The sequence below is a fragment of the Aedes aegypti genome, chromosome 3 (genome assembly GCF_002204515.2).
Source record: "Aedes aegypti strain LVP_AGWG chromosome 3, AaegL5.0 Primary Assembly, whole genome shotgun sequence".
Lineage (NCBI taxonomy): Eukaryota > Metazoa > Arthropoda > Insecta > Diptera > Culicidae > Aedes > Aedes aegypti.
Window position 1 is genome coordinate 48,724,973 of NC_035109.1, and position 23,042 is coordinate 48,748,014.

The window sequence follows — 23,042 nt, forward strand, 5'->3', positions numbered from 1 at the left end:
ACTCTGCAGACGTGTCTCATGAACAATAATTTTCTTATGAATTTCTTCAAAGCATCTTTTAGATCAGTGATTCCCAAACTTTTTTGACTTTCGCCCCCTTGAGGCCTATTGATTTTTGAAATCGCCCCCCTGATATGCTTTTGAAATATTTGCATTGAACACTTTATTTTGCCAAAGTTTTGATCGATATATTACCATAAGTGTATCTAAGCTAGTTTAATTAATCAAGATTACCAGTGTAAAGATGTCAAACATTTGTGGTTTCGAAGCATTTCATGTACCAAAAAATCACCTTGGCTATATATACGAGCTTATGACAAAATCAGGCGACTATCATATTCATTGATTTTCTTGTATCAACAAATCTATTCGACATATTTTCTTAAATTTCAGTAAAGTACCATTATGATGTACTTGTCAGAAATTTATAATAGCAAATATTACTAGCCTATGTGCATTACAGGCTTACTGGCCCAGATTTCACGGCACTTAAAAGGTTTGGCTTACTCTCTGTATTTCGAAACCTATTAATTTTATTACTTGAAAGTGATTTTCTGTTGAATTAATTACAAAAATAAACTTAAATTCTGAGTAATAAATGTTTTTTAATGCCCCATATAATATTAAAAAACATTGGAACATTGAAAGCACATGTTCTATATCTTTTCCACTGCAATGTTAAAAAAATCCTAAAATTTCGGGTAACAAAACATCAGATTATTTCTTTTGGATTTCGAAACCATTTCTAAAAATATCTAATAATTTTCACATATTTGTCACTTGTAGATGTAGATGTGAATACAATATCTTTAGAGAAAGTTTCAGTTGGAAATACATAAACCAAGTGAACACAAATGCTTCAAAAAACATTTATGCATTTATCAAATAAAATTCGTCATTCACATGTTTGTCCAATATTTGTCATTGTGATTATAAAATGGAAGATGCACAATAAGTAGAGGGAAAAGGTTTAACTTGTTATCAAATAGTCTTCAGTTTCTCACACTTTCGCCCCCTTTCTAGTTTTTCCGCCCCTCAAATTTCATTTTACAAATTTTCGCCCTCCTGGACATGAAAATCGCCCCCAGGGGGGCGCATTCACCCACTTTGGAAATCACTGTTTTAGATAATCTTCAACAGTTCTCGAGAAAATCTAGTGACTACTCATTTCTCGACACGACGCAAGACAACAGTGAATGCATAAGTCTGAACATGATATTTATGTGGGTTTCGAAAATCATTTCATTAAATTTTCGTCAAAAGATCATTGATCGAATTGATACTATCAATTATTGGAACGTGTAAATTTATATTACATTCCATTTAAATTTGCCTTCATTTTAAAAACAAATGGAAAATTGTGGTAAATGCGATGAAGGTCTTTTTGCTACACGCAACTCGATGTAACATTTTTTAATTGTGAACAATAACAGTTGATTTAAAGTGGGACAGGGTGATGTAATAATTCATAACATTAGCTTGAAATTTAATCACATTCAAACTGGCATCATGAAAACCAAATTGGCTTGGGGGCGCTCAAAGGAATATTTGCCAAGGGTGCCGTGACGCCACGCTATGGCTCTGGCTATGATCCTAACCCTGTACTGCAATATTAGCTAGAATCCAGTGCTTCATAAATCGATTTATGAATTTACGATTTACTCGCAAAATTCGAATTATTTTCATATCACAATTAGCTAATAATAATGACTGATCGTTAAAATTGAAAAAGTGTTGGTTTGATTGATAAATAAAGACGATAAACAACCCGATTAGCACCTTAAATGTTTTAACTCAACTGATACTTAGTTAAGACTGATTATTACCTTACAAAAAAAAGGTTTAAATCCAAGGTATAGGGTCGATGTACCATGTACCATATAGTAGCACTATTTCTATTTTCTGTTCCTATAGTATCACTAGCATAACGGCGTTGGCAAAATACAAATCAAAACCGTATTTTAACAAAACTTTTATATTTTTCCTTCAAAGCGTGGATCTAAAACTTTCGTTTGACGTAAAAAAAGTTCTTAATTAATCAATAATTTCGTTAAATAAAAAATAGTTTCTCTCAGTAGTGTTACTATAGGAACAATAGGTTTACTATAGGCGCAAGGGAGCTCAAATTTTAAGCAAAACTTGTTATTTCGATCATTTTTTGAACAAAATCAAGCTGTGTAACAATGGTACTAAGACAAATAGCTCCTGACCTTCGTGTCAAAAAATATTTTGAAACGATTTATAGCAAAACGGCCGTAAAAAGCCACTAGGCGACTGTAGGGGACTGTCTACTAAGGAAACACCGACCCTACCTTATAATGAAAAAAATAAAATAACACTAAATTAGAAGTGCACAGGTTGATAATTAGGCCACGCGACGCCTCTGGTTCATCGACGACGCCAGTAGGAGAGTGTTCGTCTACTTCATCAAATCGAAGAAACAAGTTCTGGAGTGTTTCAAGGATTTCAAGGCATATGCTGAAAATTAAACCGGTTGATCCTTACGTGTACTACCGCATCGAAAGTAGCAGAATTTTTGTGGCAGTCTACGTGGATGACTTCATGATATTTTTCAATCACAGCGGATGGGTAGAGCAAACGAAGGGGTTCCTGAGTGATCATATTCGGATCAAGGATCTTAGTGCGACAAAGAACTGCTTTGGAATCCGAATCACCCGTACGGATGGAACCATAGCGCTTGATCCAGAGCTTGCGTAGAAGCGATGCTGGCAAAGCTTAACATGATGAACTGTAAACCAGCGAAGGTGCCGATGACCCTGTCGAATGGAGACCTCTCCTACGTACATCAGAGGCCATCCACGTCTTACTGACCGATAAGGTAAGTATCGCCCTAAGGTTGTGCTAAGGTAATATCAAAGATGGTTAAAAGGAAAAAGGTGAACGACTCTTTGTTTTGCCATATGGTCGGCGTTAAGTCAGAGGGGATCAAGTACAAAACTTGGGAAAATTGGGTTATTCTCTCATTAGATGCGAAATTACCTTTCCTCCGTTCCGCTTTGACCAGATTTGATGAATGCTGTAAACTGCGAGAGATATGTAACAAATTTATTTTGGATGATCAATAAAAATCGATAAAACTGTGCAGTCAGAGAGGACCAAGTACTTATTACCTGGGAGGGAGGCACCGATACTACACACGAAATATAGAACAACGTTTGTTTGAACTGCAAGATAATTCCAGCTTGCCAACAACAATCAAGGCAGGCTTGGAGAAAACCGCTAGTGTTCTTTTGTTGTGTAATTTCGATCTTTCCTGACAAACATGGAAAAAGGACCACAGTTTTCTATGCACTAAATATTAATTTTCATTGGAAAAAGGAAAACGATGCGTTTTTCAATGCTTCATATTCAATCAGTTGAAAGGTGCTCACGTGACATTACTTGCATTATGTGCATGAAATGATTTTCATTCAATGTTTGTCACTTTTGATGAAATACGAAATTGTGTTTCAATCAGTTACGCGCTTTTTCCATGTTAGTCCAATGTTTGAGATCTGGGCTCACAGTGACAGTTCGTGACAGCGGAATCTCGGCTCACTATGACGTACAGAAATTTGGTATTGGTTTCTCCCTCCCAGCTTATTACCATAACAGCGAAAATAATCAGCGCGCTGAGGAATGCGAGGAAATGAAAAATTTTCAAGAGATTTGTCTGATTTTTCGACATTGAATGATTCTTCTACTTATCTATCAATAGAAATTTATAAATAAAACTCATAAATATAATTTAATAATTTGATTTTGATTTTTGACCATTTATTAGGATGAGTGGTCAGAAATTGCAACAATTTCTGTGCAGACAGAGCGGACCAAGTGCTGAAAAGTAATAAACTGATTGATTATTGCATTTTTGAGTCAATTTCAGAGTCCGATAGAAGCTTTTGGTAGTTCTACGGTGTATATATGGAATGTGCTAGAACCCGTTTATTGGACCAGTATATTTTGGTCGGTATTCAAGATTTTCACTTGTCCACTCTGACTGAACACATATTTGAATATTTCTGGTATTCAATGCAATGACCCTGCAATACCGTAATTTTCAAGCTATTGCAATGCCACTGATTTCAGTATTGACGATATGGATTATTGAAGAGTTTACGATACTGGAGTCGAAGGGTCTTAATAATCTGCTTATCTTAGAGATATGCACCCAGTTTGACCATTAAAGCATTAAATGATTATTATTTTTCTAGAAATTGTTCAGTCAGAGTGAACCAACTCACTGATCGGTGATTTTTAGTTCAGTCAGAGTGAACCAAGTACACATAGTCCACCAAAAACCGAACTATCAAAGGTTTGGATTATGATTTTTCATGATTATCCCTTTACATTATATTGTTTGAAAGTAACACAAAGATGTGTAGAAATATTGAACCAAAATGTGAACAAATTTAAAAATTACAGAGCTTTAGACTTTGAACCCATTTTTCTCAAAATATGAAAAATGTCACTTGGTCCACTCTGACTTAACGCCGATCATATATTCTTCTGACGACACGCTATTCAAGTAACACTACTGCCGTTTGTTGAGTGAAAAGCGCGTGACTATCTTTAAAAAACGCTCGTAGATCGCCGCAGGTACTTCAAATCGTTTTGGAGTCTTCTGCGCGATCGTGCCTTGAAGAATCAGGAATAATCGCACAGAAAACACCAAAACGATTTGAAGTACCTGCGGCGATCTACACGCATTTTAAGCAGTTTTCGAGATCGCCGTCCCGATAAATAATCGCGCAATGCACAGTAGAGGTGCGGGCGAACATCTAAACCGTATTTGTGATAACATCAGTTTTGAAGTGGTAGTTGTGCAATGCCAACTTCAGCGAGCCGAAAGTTCACGAAGCAGCCGAAGATGACGTCACGTTGAGGAAACTGCGAACAAAATTTTTCGCAGCCTTGTCGTCACCATCAGCTGATCGTTTGTTTACATCTTTTTCGTGATTAATACAAGCAAACACATACTAAGAGCCGGACCTGTTATATATGACATTGCTCCTATATCTCCCAGTGGTGATAGTTTCCATCATGAGCCATTCATTTGCTTAGAATCAAGGAACTACACACTCGGTTACCAATGGCTCTTAGGGTGAGATCACAAATTATGCGAGAAAGAATGGTTCATTTTCTTTCGGGTGGCCATTTTCTTGTCGAAATTTTCTGCAGTATTTCAGTACCGGGAACTGCAAGAATCAAACTGTCAAAATCAGCTCGATAAATTTCGCTTTGGTGTGTGTGAGGGTTTATCCGCAAACACAAAACCGCTCCGGCTGATGATGACGGTTCACACACGCAACAAAACCATTCATATTCGTGTAGGAGCGTCCGAGAGCGACGAGAGAAAATCCTCAATGACCGTCGCTCGTTGATTGTTCTCCATCAGTCACAGTCACAGAAAAGTCGCAATGGCCAAAGCGAATGGGTGTGTTTTGTGCTCGTCTCGGTCGTCGCCGTTAATTTGCTGAAAAAAAGTAATTTTCCAAGTTTTTCCAATCGTGCAGAAGAAAAAAAACGAACGCTTGTCGCGAGTGTTGAATGAGCTGGGTGAAAAAGCGAAGCTTTGCAAAGTGAAAACAGTGAGTGCTTGATTGCGAATGAAAACTTGCGTTGCTGGAAAACTCCCAATCCTGTAAGATCGATTTTGGGCGTGTAGGATTTTGCTGAAGTGAGTGAAAAACGGTGAAAAGTGAAGCAAACGGTGTTCGGCAGTTGATGAATAGGATTTTTTCCCGAATGGTGTTCATTTAGGTGGGTAAAATTTGGAAAACATGAGTTTTTTCGCAGCTCGATATTTTTTCCTAGTGCCATCTTTCCTGGGCTGATTGGATCGAGTTGATGGATGAAGAGTGACGAGCGGGGAGGGCGAGTTTCCCCGTAGTGCCTTCTGTATGTCTGTCTCGTATTCGGTAGCTTTGCTCTCGGTTGCGGAAGAAAGAGAGAAACATTGTGAGAATGAGTGAGTGGGAGACGAACGAAGGATGAGTAATGACAGGAACAACAACAAGAAGAAAATCATTGACATTCCGATACATACACACTGTATGACAACACAAACGGCTCTCTCTCTCTGTTCGGGTCTTCTGCTCAATGAACCACAGTGGGTTGGACATGATAGAATGGTTATCAAAATATGGAACAAAACTGCATCGTACTTTTACTAGTTTGTTAATCATAAGATGCAAGACATTTTCAGAACAAACCAAAACCTAGCCCAAAAATGTACTTTCAGTAAAGTCTTATACTTTGAATTGAGATTGGATCGATCAGAGGACTCAGTTATGTTCGGTTGATGACTGAAGAAGGATTATAAATAAATATAAGGGCTGGATACTGTATATATAGTTGAAAATAGTGTTTATTCAATACTATTATACCATTCCGAATATCGTGTATTCTACGCTACCAGCAGTACGTGAAACAGGCAATTTCTGCAAACAACGTCAACGTTCACAATATTGGAGAAGATTGACGCAACTATACGACAGCAACAAACAGGATCTCGGGCTAGACGACCGAGTGTTGGTCGAAATTGAAACTTCATATCATCATGGAGCAATAAACGGGGTTCCAGAGCCATTAAGTTGCATTTTCGCTCTGCAACACCGAAGCTCCACCAGTGCTTGAAATAGAAACAGCCATCCGAAGCATGAAGTCAGATAGAGTCCCAGGGGTCGATCGCATATCAGCCGAGATGCTCAAGGCTGACCCCGTGAAATCTGCACAATTGTTGCATAAATTATTCTACAATATCTGGGGAACCGCGAGAGCTGGATGTAAGCGGGAACTGGATGCAAGGCATCTTAGTGAAGATACCAAAAAAGGGTGATTTCACTGTTTGCGATAATTGGCGAGGCATCATGTTATTAATTATAGTTCTCGAAGTTCTGTGCTAAATAATCATGAACCGGATATAGGAGAAAATTTACGCGACTTTCTGGCGGCAGCAGCCATGATTCTGTGACAGACGATCCTGTGTGGACCATATTGTCAATTTCCGTATCATCCTGGAGCAGGTCAACGAATCCCAAGAATACTTGGTATTCATTGACTACGAAGAGGTTTGGCCGGCTCAATCTCGAAAATATGTGAGTTGCTCGAAGCGCAAGAGTATCTCTGAGAAAATCGTCGGTCTCATTGAAATACAGTGCGAGGCATTCACGTGTAGAGTTTCTATTGGCACAACGGCGCTCGGACTTGCAGAGTAAGCTAGCTGTTCTTGCTGAACGCTCCTCAGCTGCAGGTTTAAAAATCTACGTCAACAAGACCAAATCGTTGGATGTGAACGCATCTAGTGCTTCTAACTTCACGGTAGCTGGGCAAACAGTTGGGAATGTCGAAAGATTTCAATATCTTAGTAGTCAGAATACGTCAGACGGCGGCACCAAGATCGACATATGTGCACGGATCAAGAAGGCGAGGGCTGCTTTTGCGAGTTTAAGAAATATCTGGAAAAACAGTCAGATTAGTCAACGCAGGAAGATCCGAATACTCAACTCCAACATGAAATTTGTTTCGCTATACGTCCGTGAGACGTGGTTTGTATCAGCAGAAAACACAACTTATTCACGCTTGGTGGCCACATCACAATATTGAGCTCCATCGCCGATGCCACCAGAAGCCGATAATAGCAGAATTTCGGATACGAAAACGGTCTGTCGCACTCTACGAACGGCCGAAACAAAATCTGTAAGCAGGCGTTATGCTGGAACCCAGCAGGACATCACAGCAGAGACAGACCCAGAGCCTCATGGCGGCGCAGCCTCAACAAAGAAATAAAAGAAGCCGATCAAAATTAGAGCTGGAAACAGATCAAGGAGATTGCGGACAATCGTCCAGAATGAAAATCTTCTGGTGGGCCGATGCAGTAGTCGATGGTAACATAAATTCGAAAACGTGATTGGAATTTGATTGTCATAACCTTATACAATGGCGAGCATGAATTCTGTATACAAATGTTAGAAGCGAAAGCTGGAAGTTGCAGAAACCAAAGAACTTAATCATCCCCTTAAAGTGCCCAAATATGAAAGAGTGTTGCTGTGAACTGATTGAAATTGCAGCAGTTGGGAACAATATCTTATATCTTGAAGCCATCAACTATGTGAGTATACATCTAAGGAAGAATCCTATATGTATCTCTTGCGGAATACATGACGAAGTTTATGGGAAAATCCTGGAAGTAATCCTTGTTGTAAATACAAAGTACAATTACTGAAGAAATCGTCTACAGTGAAATCTCCATAAGTCGATATTCAAGGGACCATCGACTCATGGAAATATCGAGTCATGGAACAGCAATCCTTTGGAAAGCTGCTTCTAGGGACCATCATAGTAACCATGAAATTTTGTTTTTAGTATGGTTCCATGAGTCGATATAGAGTCATGGAACATCGACTCATGGAGGTATCACTGTATATCTATATAGGGAAAAACCAGTAGTAAAATGAAGGTAAGGTCTCTAAAAAAACAAATGAATCCAGCGTTGCTGTTTGTGCATCAGCTTGTAACCAAAGGGTAAACTGGCCAGGTGCAAAAATAATAAAAACTATTGGAAGCACCTCAATGCATGAGATCACTGAAACTGAAGAGCTATCAATGAATAAAGACGATCCTCCGATCACAACGTGCCTCTTCAACATTGCAGGCATCACAATACATACAAATATCTCTTCGTTTTGGACGTGACGAGGGTGACGAACGTAGAGCTGGCAGTAGTCGTCAAATCATTCGCGCCACATAAGGCACAGAGACCCGATGGTATCCCGAATGTTGCCCTAAAAGTGGCAATGAATGCGGATTCGGACATGTTCAAAACCACGATGCAACGCTACATTGATGACGGAATCTTCCCGGGTGTATGGAAGCGACAGAAATTGGTGCAACTACCAAAGGCGGGCAAACCACCAGGTGAGCCGTCGGCATATACACCAATAGGTCTACTAGATACGACGGGCAAGTTATTGGAGAGTTGATCGTCAACAGGCTAGTACCATATACGGAAGGTGCGGACGGCCTGTCCAACAACCAGTTTGGATTCAGGAAAGGTAAATCTACTCAGGACGTCCAGTCGGTCGTTATGACAGCTGAGGTGGCAATCGAGCGGCATCCGTTACTACGCGGTTGTTACTCTGGGTGTGAAAAATGCGTTCAACAGCACAAGCTGGGAAGCGAGAGCCCACATTACCGCGGGAGTATCTCGAGGATCAAACCTCGGCCCGATGTTAGGGATGATTCAAATATAACGTACATCCTTTTTCTGGATTTCTAGACCCCCCCCCTCCGTCAAGATTTTTCCAATAACTAATACATACACTGCCGACGACATCACCCTAGTGGTCTATTGCGTATCGATGGAGGAAGTAGAGTTGACGGCAGCGCACTCTATCTCCATAGTTGAGGAATAGAAGATATCTAGGAAACTAGGACTGACCCGTCACAAGACTGAGGTGGTGGTAGTGAACAACCGCAAGTGCGAGCAACGGACGCTTATCTCGGTAGGTGATTGCACCAAAGAGTCCAAGCGATCCCTTAGGCATCCTGGGGGAAAGATCGATAAAAGGGCATCTACGGCTATAGCTGCAAACGCAAGCTCCTAGCGAGCGTGGCGCTATCCATACTAAGGTATGAAGGATCAATCTGGTCAAAAGCGCTTAGACGAGCAGAAACACGTATAGGATCGTGTGCTTGCACAATTCGTTTTCTTTTGGCAGTGGCTGCTCAACTGAATCTAGACGTTTTCCAAATGGATGCCATAACTACGTTCCTGCAAGGAGAATTGGATGAAGAAGACATCTATCTACAGCCGGAAGGTTATGAAGATGTAACTTGTCCTAGAAAGGTTTGTCGACTGCCCAAGGCGTTGTACGGGCTGAAACAAGCCAGCTGCGTATGGAACAAGAAGTTGGATGCGGAACTGAAGAACAACGGTCTCAAGCGTTCCAGCTACGATCCCTGTGTCTACTATCATGTGGATGTTGAGCAAATAGTCGTGATAGCTGTTTACTTCGATGACTTCCTGTTGTTTTCGAACAACAAGGAATGGGTAAGCCACGTGAAGAATCGCTTGATTAAAACGTTCCGGATGAAGGACCTAGGTCGAGCTGAGCAAGTTCTAGGAATGTGATTCACCCAGAAGGAGAACGGTAGCATGTTGACCAACGGCGGTGTGTTGAAGACCTACTGCTCGTTTTCGGATGAACGACTGCAACACAAGCTCGAGTCCGTGTGATCCGATACAAAAATTTACGAAAGCTCCACGTCCACGGACTGCTGAGGAGAAACATCTGGGTAATAATGATCGCAGGCGATCTAATACGGGGTATGTGTTCCAATATGCAAGTGGCTCAATATCATGGAGTTGCAAGAATCAGCCAATTGTGGTGTTGTCTACAATGGAAACCGAGTACTTGGCGTTGTCTGCTGCATGGCTGTATGGTGGCGCATACTACGAGGTGAACTATTTTGTATGCAAGATGCTGTAGCTATATTCTGCGATAACCGTAACGATTTCTAGAGAGGCCGCCGTGTGGATCATAGCCGGGATGACGTTCATCGGGCTCATTATCAAAGAAGATATTCAATGCTTCAACCAAAGAGGTACCAAAGAAGTCCGCTACGCGTGTAAAGAGACAACGCTCCGAGGTTGGCAGCAGGAATAGGATAACTCCACTATAGATAGATGGACCCATCGTCTAATACCAAATGTGTAATATTGGTATAAATAAAACCATGGGGAGGTGGACTTCCACCTGACGAAGTTTCTGTCAGGACATGGTTGCTACAGGCAGTACCTGCATATATTCGGGCACTCAGAATCTCCTACGTGCCCCAATTGTGCTAGTGTGGAAGAAACAGCTGAGCATGTCGTGTTCGACTGCCCCCGTTTTATTGTTGTTTAGAGATCGCATGCTCGCTACATGCGGAGGGGACACGGCCCCAGACAATACAATACAGAGAATGTGCGTGGATGCCTAGTGCTGGAATGCAGTAACTACGGCTGTCACTCACAGTATGCTAAAATTGCAGTGCCTTTGGCTGTAGAGGATTTGCCCTGCCGAGGCTGGTCCCTTGTAACATTGTTTAAGTCGGCTAGGACAAGCAGTTTGCCTTGGATACTTCTGCTACATGTGTTAAGGCTGAGTAGCCCGTCATTCGTTTTGGAAGCCATGATAGAATTTCAGCTCGTAAAACTCAGTTCTCATAGTCCATATGGTTTCGAACAAGTATCACTATATGCGGTACATGTCGAAAGTATGCTGATACTTTTTCAGCTACGTCACTGTAATACCAAATGATTTGTATTAATTTGAAATTGTGACAAGATTTAGTAACAATCATCAACGAAGCGGACAAATTTCAATGACGGCCTACTTCAGGGGATAAAAGGGTCTGTGGCTAAGGATAATGTATGTGCACTCTGTAAATCACTTGAGCAATTCAGCAAGAATTGCTCATGTGCATGGGCTGATATTAGTGGGTCGTCGTTGGTGCGGCATCCCCATACTTCCTGAGTTACCTTCAAAGGAGCCTGTTTGCAGATTTCTCCCTTGTTAAAAAAGAGGAACAAATTGCTGTTCGAAGGAGTGTTAAACATGCAAGGAGTGTTGCAAGAATACCAAGAAATAAAGAAGTCTAATTCGAGAATTGAATAAGAGATGCTCGCGGCATATCTTTTCTAGTTGATTTTCAAAATTGTCATTAAAGAAACTGCATTTTCCAAAATTTCGGTAAGTTCTGTGAAATCATCGTGAAAGGACAGTACCAACAAATCAGGTGTCGAAATTGAACACCATAGATATTCAAAAGCATACCAGAAAACTACCAAACATTGATGGTTCAGGAAATTGTCTCACCACAACCGCCGATACTGATGTCACCGTGATTCTCAGTTTACATCCTGTGCCCTCTGATTGAATACCAACACATGATCTCGGTTCTACATCACCATCATCAACAAAGTGCACCTCACTCGCAGGAACGCCATTCATTCTAACCGCGAAACGAAACAGAGAATCTGTGCTGGTCGAGAGAATCTCTCAGAGTCTGTACCCCATAAAGAGACGATGACTTTCCATTCTCGTCCTAGCGGGTGATGACGACGAGTGAGCAAACTGTGCCCATCAATACCTCACGGTCGTTCGTTGTCGAATCACGTACTGGCAGAGTAACTGCTGCTGGTTGGTTGACCTGTGGGAAGTCATCCAAATCTGCAAATTTAAGTTCTGCCAAAGGTCCCGCAGTTCCGTCTATCAGTGGTCAGTTCCGTGTGACCTTTATCGCCCCCCTATGGGTGTGTGCTCGCGCGTATCTGAGTACAAGTTCGTGGAAATATGACCCTTGCTGGGCGGTGCCATTGCCATACGGACAAATTGCGTGTCGTTCTGCGAAATCGAAAATTGGAAAGTGATAAATGAATCAAACACCTTTTCTAGCCATCAGTGTCCAACTGTGAAGTGCTGTGATAAGAAAGCAACAAAAAATCAAACAGCACCTAGGTGTAGCTAACCGCAGAGAACGGGTATTGAATGATACCCAAAGCACATTGACTGGTCCTCTCCAAACAAGGAAAACTAGGTCGAGCCTGTAACTGCTGAATTCTGCTCTCTGTGTGGCTGCTGCTGCTGCTGGTTTTGGGATGGGGTGGATTCCTGCCACTCGCTTCGGGCTTGTTTTTCCTGATAGTGGTGCGTGTGTAACTTGGCTGGCCTAGCCTGGAAAGAGTGGCTCCTCGTCGCCATACACCGCCGCATAGTGCATACATTGTGTGAGTTTTGCAAACTGTGAATGACGTCGAGAGCAGGTTCACTTCGGGGGGTGGTGTTGAAGCTGTATAGCACACGAGATGTCATACCCGACAACGATGACCTGGAAAAATTGCGTGGAATCTAGTGCATGATGTTCCGAGCCTTTGCATATTTAATGTTGTGGTTTTGCGATGAGAAGTTTGTCGAGCGAAACTGATATGATAATGGGAAAATTGAGTCGGTTATAAATCATACGTAAAGTGACGATAATGGGCGTGACAAAAGGCATGATTTGAACTTTGGAACAGTGAAGGTAATTTGATACGTGGGGAGAATACAGAACTAAGACTTGTTATTTCAAGTTGAATCTACTGTGACTGTTTTTTTTAATACCGTCCGATTGAATCTGTAACACCTCAGTGGAAATCTTTAATACGTGTTTTACAGTTTAATTTGTTTTTTCAAAATTATTCTTATGGTTACTTTTTTCTTTACGTTTTTTACGACAATTTTTCTGTTGGACGAAAAATCACATAAAATGTCATTGCAAAGTTTCAAAACATTAGAATTTTTCAGTGTACTGAAATCAAAATCGACCAGAATGTCAATTACACCCCTTTGCATTTGGGCCTCAAAGAATTTCAAGGAACCTGAAAAAGATTATCACAGCATTCTCTGCGTATGCTGTGATAATCTTGTTCAGGGTCCTATTTATAACAATAATTATTTTTGTTGTTTTTGACAAGCGCCTTTTGTAGGTATTTGTTGTAATCAATTAAACAACATTAATTTTGAATTTAATGATAGCATTTTAAGGTGATTATAAAACGAAGCCAAACTTTGAATTTTCAAGTGCATAAGATTGGAGAATCTGACAACAGTTCGCGTTGTAAATCAATCATATTACTTGCTTGCTGGTGGTGACCAAGGGGATACATTTTTAACGCGGAGCGCTGTTTGGTTCTCAAGTCTTGTGCTCTTCAAAATTTGAGGTGTGGCTTCGTTCTTTAATCACCTTAAATCAGATTTATTTTTGAACCAACAACAAAAAGCATCATTTTGAATTGAAGATTTGTTTGCATCAAATACTTCCATTGTTGATTTTGATATAAGTTCAATTCAATGTTCAAAGCTAAAGACCTGACCTGCCATTTTGTTCCTCACTCTAAACAATGTAAAAGTAGAAATGTCGGTCGCGGATGTGGAGGAAATTTATTTAGAAGATGTTTAATTTATCTAATTATTTAATAGTTCGGAACATTCTAAGCCACGGTCGAAGCCTGCCTGGGTAAGTTATGAGCATTATTTTGTCAAATGTTTAATTTAATAAGCTATTGACACATTCCACGCACATCGACGCCAAGATGTCAAAATTTCAAACTCTGAAATAATGCCAAAGCTATGCAGAAAAAAAAACATAAAAGACAATATGTTGAATTGTATAAAACATAAATTTGATTGAAAACAGCATTACAAACTTATCTGAAAACTTATACAAACTTTTATAGTTTACAGGGTGATTACTATATCCTGTCAGTAAAATAAGTAATCATACAAAAAAGATGGTTGTATGAATTTTAATTAGCAGTGTATATCCATTTTTGGACATCTATAACAATTATCTTCGCTATACATCGATAACATATTAATTTTTTTACCTGAATTTCCAGTCACAAGCGTCGTTTCAGAAGCATTACAGTTAACACGCACGTTACTCAGAAGCATATATTTTAACCAAAAAAGACATATTTTTTTCGCTAAAATTTTCCATAATCAGTCTTATGCTTTTCCCTAGTAAGTCCAGAAGATTGTAATACCATGCTGTTTCTATCAGGCATTTTTTTCAGCGGAGTTTAGTCTAAAATACATATCTGTGGAAAACGTGCGTGCCAGGTGCAATGCCTTTAAAACAACACATATGACTAAAAACTAAGGTAAATGAAAACATATTTAATCTTTACTTTGTCAAAACAAACTTTATAGATGTGCTAAACAGGATGTACACCGGAAATTAAAATTCATACGTACATCTGTTATCTACGATCATTTACTTTACTGACAGAAATTAGTAATCACCCTGTACTGCTGAGAAATTGAGATATTTCACAACATTTTTATAAAAGTACTGTATCACAGTTTATCAAGTGTCATATCAATCTCTTATACGTTAACTAGGAGGGTATTTGATGAGATTGTTACGTGTGGGTTTAAGTATTTTGAAAGAATTATTGGTTCTTTGAAAACGTATTTGTTCAAATAGTCACATTAATACGTTACGAAAATCGCCTAATTTTTGACATTGTAAAATAAATACTTCTTATAGAACTATTATATTTTGGATTCTCTTCCTACTCGCCAAAATACGTGTTTCCATAAAAAAAAGATCTAAAATCGAACAATTTTTCAAAAAATTACACTAGGTGCAAAGTTTTGGTGTCGCATTACGTTAATTTAAACCGTTAATTTCCAGGACGAAACTGCAGTTTTCAAAATGTTCGTTCTCAGCCATGCTTCAAGCAAGTTTCGAAATTTTTGGCTTTTAGTTGTACCATCAGTGCACCAGTATCCGCTCATGCCCCTATTTCCGCTCACTAGTGTAAAAATTGATTTTTCGTGTCAAAAACCAACATTTTTCGCACGGATATATTCTAGCAATATTAAAAACTTTCAAATGAAGTCGTCTTACAATATTTTCATTTGATAAAATAATTCTTTATATTGAAAACACAAGACCTCGTGAGCGGTTATTGGGTCACTAGGTATTTGTGTGTGTTCCAATAACCGCTCATGCAAAAAAATAAACAAAATTTTAAAGAAATGTCGATTTTAGTATACAGCCTTCTTTATTGCAGTAGGGTAGGTGTACCAGTTATGGCCATAGTGGTTCCCTATTTGGCCATACGGGATAACTTGAAAGTCTTCACATTTTGAAAAGTTTTTTTGTGTTTTAGCAGTAAGATATAGGATGTATCTTGATGTTAAAGCATTCGAAAAGATTAAAAATGTAAAGGTTATCGAAACTTCACATATGCCCAAATAGGGAACCACTATGGCCATAACTGGTACACTTTCCCTAGTAGCTATGGTTTGACCACAAAAAATATCAGGATAACTAACGAAATTCGAAATAATGCATTTTTTAGTAAGTTAGTCACGTAATCTGTTTACCGTGAGCGGAAATAGGAACACTAAGTTGCAGTAACAAATGCAATTAAATATTTTTTTATGAAAGTTTTTCAAATTCTTTTTATTTTGCCGTCGATTACCTATACTTGGAGCTACATTGTGACATAAAAATAGTATTGATCGACACAATAGTTATTTCATAATAAACATTTAAACTAGAGGGTCTTGTTTCCGGGACTCGAAAAAATCCCGGGATTCGGGATTTTATTTTTAACAATCCCGGGATTTCCCGGGATCCCGGGACAAAACTCAAATGCTTCCAAAACGACTATAAAACAGTCAGAGCGGGTTTTGAAGCAATGTTTAGTTTTATATAGTAGTTTCATAATTGCTGAACCTGTTTTTGAAGGTGAAGTTGAATTCTTTTAGGAAAAAACAATGAAATCTTAGATTTCATCCATCAAAATTTGATATATATGCATTCGAAGTTAATGGTCATTTATTAAAGTTCATTTCAAACGAAAATCAATTGTGATGCATAAGGTATAGGTATAGGTAATACCAATCACTCTCAAATTTTGTCAAAACTTCGTTTAAAATCTACTCTCATGATTCTTCTTCTTCTCTCTGGCATTACGTCCCCACTGGGACAGAGCCTGTTTCTCAGCATATTCTTATGAGCACTTCCACAGATATTAACTGAGAGCTTACTGTGCCAATGACCAGTTTTGCATGCGTATAACGTGTGGCAGGTACGAAGATACTCTATGTCCTTGGAAGTCGAGAAAATTTCCAACCCGAAAAGATCCTCGACCGGTGTGATTCGAACCCACGACCCTCAGCTTGGTCTTGCTGAATAGCTGCGCGTTTACCGCCACGGCTATCTGGGCCCCTAACTCTCATGATTATGCAACTTATTGTTGTGTCATATGGAATCTTCATGCTTTTAAACGATTGGCATAACAGCCATGTTAGATGTTGGAGCCACGTTAGTCCAGGAAATGTGTAAAGTACACCGGGCAAATTAGAACAGTAACGGGAAGATAAAAAATAATCAACCACCAAATCAACTCTTGACAAATGGAACAAACTGTAGAGAAACCTGTTATAGTTTATAGAAAAAATCGTAGTAACATACCAGAGAAACACAAATTTATGCATAAGTGGCCTTAAATCTCAATAAAAACTTTTAGAGAGTAATCTAAATGCAATAACTAAAATACATTCTTGCTTCAACAGTCACAAAAAAAACCATACAGCTTGTTTGTGCCATTATTTGAAAAAAATACAACAGCCTTTTCTAGTTAAAAATGATATTTCGGGAAATCCCGGGAGTTTCGAAAATATCCCGGGATTCGGGTTTTTAGATCGTGGGATTTCCCGGGATTTTTGTCACGGGATTCCCGGGACAAGACCCTCTAATTTAAACACATAATTTCCCTCAAATGAGCGGAATCTGGTGCACTGATGGTACTAGCTTTTAGCATTGGTTCTACCCTGCTGGAACCCTCCTCATTTTTGAGTATGTATGTTTTTTTTTCTAAATTTTCACCAAAAGCAGATTAAATAGCTCTGGTTTTGGAATATTGGCTCGTTGGCTCTTTGGCTAGTGACCCAAACCATATCAGACAGGTACCGTTCATTGAAGGAATAGTCACTTAAAGTTAATACTTAGCTTCGATGGTGAACAACGTGGTTCTCCGACCTATAATCAGGAACATCCGTAAAAATGGTCATTTCGTGAAAAACATCCTAGATAACTGCGGTCTTTTCCAAACATATTAGAAATCATAGTTATAAAACTTAACGGATGATTTGGATTGTTCATGGAAATAGGTGACCATTACAAAGCACTTAAGGATCAGGAATAACCTAAAAATGGTCATCTCGTAAAAATCAACCTAGACATAGGGTAGAAGCACCGGTTTTGGTCATACGCCAGTTGTAGCCATAGTGGATTATATACCGTTTTACATAGCAAATCAGCTTGAAACCTTTTGTGTTCATAAGATCACATTCACATGATAGAGCTTATTCATTTACTCGTCCAAATTGATTCAAAACATTAGAAAAACAAATCATTTTCCTTATAATTTTAACTCCCATATACCTAATTTGGCCAGGGTACTCCTAATTAGGCCACTCTCATGAGAAATCAATGCGATTGGCCAATTTAGGAACCGAAGTTAAATCTCTGGCCGAAACTGGTTCTGGTGGCCTATATTGACCAACGAGATTTTCAAAGCAAAAAAATGGTTTCAGCTCAGTTTCGATATTTTAAATACATAATATAGATTGAAAGCTTGCATTTGACAAATTTGTAGTATAAATACGGCTTCCTATATAATTTATATTGAAATTTTCTCTTAGGCTTGCCAAAACCGGTGCTTTTACCCTACGTAGTTTTTTTTTCAGAATGTCTTATCATGACATTTGTATATGAATGTCAAAACCATCCTTTATGTTGTATAATGAATTTCAATACGTTTGTAATGAACTTTGGTAATCAAGGTGGTCTTGATGAACTATTATTATGATTTTTGACGCATTTGAAAAAAAAAACAGTGGTCTAGGATTTTTACGACCGATTTTGCGGATCTTCCGGAGGGAGTTGTAGTGCTCACTTATGTAAATAAGGAACTTTGATAGGTTTGCAAAAAAATGCAACTGCTTAGGATAATTTTCAAGAATTGATATATTTATGGATATTGTGGATTTTCCAGTGATTGAGGTTAAAGCTAAGTAGTTCCCAACATATGTGAGGTTATACATTCACCGACCGACAGCTTTCTAATAAGGTCACTTTTAAAAATCAGACCAAAAACCAGAGCTTTTTTATCAGCTTTGTGCAAAAAAAAAACAAAGAATATATATATTTGCATTTCCCAAAAACGTGGAAGGTTTCAGACGAATTGCGCCAATGCTTAAAGCTGTTACAACTATTTTCCTACAATAAAAGCTAAAACAATCGGTTCGATAATTGATAGAAAATTGTAGGTTCGTCCTTACATGTTGTAAGTTAAAATGTATTCATAATTTACTTGTGTCAGTTAAAATCATCAATTTTAATGATCTGGACTTTGTCTGGAAATTGACTCAGGTCAGGGAAAGTCATTTAAGTCAGGAAAAGGGGTTTTATTATCAAAATTAAGTCGACACCCTGAAATAGTTACAACTCTCACTGCTCAGCGAATACAAAACGGATTTCAATGATGTCAGTAAACTCGTACATTTCAATTTGTCAGTATACTCGTACACATATCTAGTTTCTAAAAGTGGCAAAAGGATCTTGGGAATGTTTTTCTGGCTGGAGTTATTCAGGTGAGTCACTGGGTCAGGTGGGGTGAAAAGGGTGCTGTGGATCTGTGCCTGTAGGTAGGCAAATTTCAAGTCACAAATAATTTCCGGAATCGTTTGTAATGTAGCCACTATATCAAGGAGTTTTAAGTAGAACGCATCAGCTAAAGCCTTTTGAGAAACGATTGAAAAAAAAAAACAGCATTTGTTTTTTACCTTCAAACAACCATTTGCGGGTCCCCGGGTGCCTCAAACTTACGATAAAGTTTCCAATTTGTATCTAAACATCTGTATCAAGCTAATGGGAACGTATTTTAGTGAACTATTGTGTTCGATCTCTATTTTAAGAGTATTGAATCGGTTTAGTATCCAACAAATCAATAGTTGGTTGTTCTGGGAATTAATTCAGAGTAGTCACATCCGGTACATTATAACCGGTGAAAAACTCATCATTTATAATGTTGAATGTCAGATCATAATGATTTATGCAAATTTAAGTGATTGTCATTGCAAATAAATAAAGCTAACTTGGAATGTCCCAAAAAATCGCCTTTTTTTACCCGACTTGATCCAGTAACCCACCGGAATAATTCCGACAATAGGAATATTCCCGAGTTCCTCTGGCCACTTCTAGAAACTAGATATGTGTATACTGACACAATATTATTTGAATCCGTTTAGTATTTGCTGAGCTGTGAGGATTTTAGTGTTTTTGCTTCCACTCAGGCATATACGGGTTGATGAAGATTTTGACGGTATCATAGAATTTTTTTTTTAAAGTATCCTGCTTTGGAGTTTCGCAAAATATCATGCAGGATTGGCACATAACCCTAGGCAAGATTTTCAAATAATGTTGGGTGGGATTGTGACAAAATTCTGAGTAGGTTTCTTACATCTTTGACATGATTGCAATAAGAAATGAAGAGCAGGATTCCTGACATTCTGACGTAATCTTGAACACAATTCCTTCGAAAAATAATTAAATTTGGCGGCTTTCCTTATTCGTTTTAACAAAAACGTTGGAAATGTTTTTACTCGCCGCGCAATATTATTTATGAGATTTGGCCCGCGGATCAAAAAGGTTGGGCAGGCATGGAATTGAGGTAAACGAACTCATCGAGCACTGCCTATCTGTACATTGCTTCCCGGGCGAACCATATACTTTATATTAGACGCATTCATTCCTAGTCCGACACTTGCTGCTTTGAGTTTCAAGCGAGTGTAAAGGTTCACATTCTCTAATGTTTGGCCGACGATGTTCATATCTCCCGAGAAGAAAACTAGTTGAGTGGATCTGTTGTAAACCAGTCCCCTCTGCTGAATCCTACTATTCACATAACATCTTCTAGTGCAACAAGCACGAAAGTCCAAGACCTTGTCGTAATACTCGGTGGGATTCAAACAAACTGGAATGTTTACCTGAAATCTTCACAGTATTTTACACAGCTTCCATCGTCGCTCTTATCAGTCTTGTGAGCTTCCCCGGAAAGCTATTCGCATGAAATCTTTGTGGAGAAATCGAAAAACAGATAATAGGTAGCTGCTAAGTGTCCTGCTAGATATTGTGAGTTTTTTTTTTGATATCATGCAATAATCTTGCCGCCCAAGATATTTTGAAGAATCTACCAAGTATTTTTACCCTGTGGAATGTTGCCTAGAATTTTATTAAAAAAAATCATACTGAGAATTTTGCCAGAATCCCACCTACAATTATCTAATATGGTATGATAACTTCCCACGTTTTCTACAGAAGACAGACGATGGAAAATGATCTAGAGTAGCATTTTGTAGGCCACTTTCAGAATGGTGGCTCGGATTTTTTCTTAATTCAACCTATCGTCTTCCTTCTAGATGGAGCATGTTACCACTTCCTTCCACTTTTCTAGTACAGTCAACTTTCGTTCGTTGCACTAAACCTGTAGGCCACTTAGTGAAAGACTTTCACTAAATAACATAGAACAAAAGAAACACAGAGGTACCAACATTGATAAATTGCGTCTCATGTCAGAAAATGACGTTTGCCTTCGTTTTAGGCCCAACTAACGGGAGCCCAATTGAAACGATGAGAATTAAAGATAGTGCAACGAACGAAATTCGACTGTATTGTGAATAATAGCCCATGCAGGCAAATGGCAGCTTCTTTGGGCCAATCTTTATCAGTTTAGATCTGAAACCATGAACCATGAAATGCATCCTCATCAACCCCTAAAGTGAGCGCTGGCTGATTTCCATCGGCCGTAGTACTGAAATTTCCTACGATATCTTGACCCTCATTGCATGCGATCTCAGCACCATTCAGGTGTTCATCGAAGTGCTGCTTCCACCTTTCGTTCATTTCACGTCCCAGCACACAACAAGAAACCATTACGTGATGTGACAGCAAGTACCTACTGCATTCTTCTGCTTCAGAATGTGCCTACATTCCTAGTCGAAGCAATCGTTCCGTTTCACGTACCCGACCTTGCTCTCAGCCGTATCGTTGATGGCTGCTTTCACTGTACTCCAGCAGTCCTTAAGGGGGGCTCCATCAATCTTAACCTCTTGGCCCAATGAAGGTCTCTAGTTCGTACTGAGTCGGCCAACGGTACCCAAAATTGTTGACGACAGAAAATTTTGGGTTCCGTTTTAGTAGTCTAAGTTGATGTTAGCGCCACACTAGATTATGACGTCAACAATGTCAAGGAAATGCCGTCCATCAATCAAGACGTGGTCGATTTATGATTTTGTCTGATCACTACAGCACTCCCATGTGCATCGATACGGGAGGCTGTGCTGGAAATCAATAAGTTTCAGGACATTCTTGTTCGTTAGCCGGTGGTTGCTGAACTTTACAATAGTCGGTCTGAACTGCTGCTTCAGGTCAACATAAGTATTTAGATCTTCTGTGATAATTTGGTTGTCATGGCTTGGGCAGCTGTTATACTAAATAGAGCAAAAGTGGATTGCAGTTAGGTAACAATATTGTTCCATATTGTTACACTCACAATTAGCGAAGACGAAATGACATCTGTTTGTTTTTGATTTTCCTAGCAACGGAGTGATTTTCAATCTAGTATTCGTTAAAAAATTGTTCTATGTCTCGATCTCTCCCTATCGCGATGGTCCCTTCGATATCAAGATGTAGAGAGGTGGCTGTATATCTGTTCTAACAGACGTTCTATGAGAAATCTGATGTGACAAATGTCTCACTACAATTCATAACAAACTAATTGTCCTGACAATTTCCTTGTAACTCTCCTCTCTGCTTTTCCGCACCATCCCACCTCACGTTTCCCAGCTTATCAGTTCCCAACACAGAGATCCCGTTTCTCTTCTCACTATATAGACCAAGTACATGTGCACTCCCAGCAGAATCCTCTCAACGACCATTCCTCCGCTCCCACCCAGGCGAGCATTTCCCAGGACCCTGCCAGCAACGGAACGTGTTATCCCAGTCAGTGTTCGGGGGGAGCTGCAGCACTTGCTCATCCGCTTGAACCCGACCTAGTGTACGATAACAACGAGTGAACTCGATTATTTTCGCTGGCGCACAACATCCGAGTATTGGTGGTTTGATGTTCTGGTGTGTTGGTGCTGCTTGCTCTTCTCATCCTCATCGCACCACGAGGATATTTTATTCTCGCCATGCAATCACAGTGAAAACGATTCCCATGTTCGGGTAAACCCACCCAAACCAGAAAATCTGTGTCACGCGGAGTGACAATGTGCAGGGACTGTAGATATAGTTACCCACGATGGACTTAGCCCACATAGTTGAACGTTCCAATTCTCGAAAGACATTTACTCTGGTCGATGCCGGTACGACAAACAACTATTTTATGGGACCAAACGAGCGCTTGCAATTTAGAATTTCAAACAAAAGGC

General features: G+C 39.4%; 1 protein-coding gene across 4 annotated transcripts in view; it reads left to right on the plus strand.

Annotated features, from left to right (window-relative positions):
- Window positions 1–5,395: 5,395 nt before the first annotated feature.
- The window catches only part of LOC5570078 (FERM, RhoGEF and pleckstrin domain-containing protein 2), a 201,335-nt gene continuing 183,688 nt past the window's right edge, over window positions 5,396–23,042 (plus strand). For 2 of the 4 annotated variants that reach the window (XM_021849776.1, XM_021849773.1), the window contains exon 1: window positions 5,396–5,763. The gene's annotated coding sequence lies outside the window, so the exon portion shown is untranslated. Of the gene's footprint in view, window positions 5,764–12,138; window positions 13,069–23,042 lie in introns of those variants that run through there. The other 2 variants (XM_021849774.1, XM_021849775.1) reach the window with 2 other exon arrangements.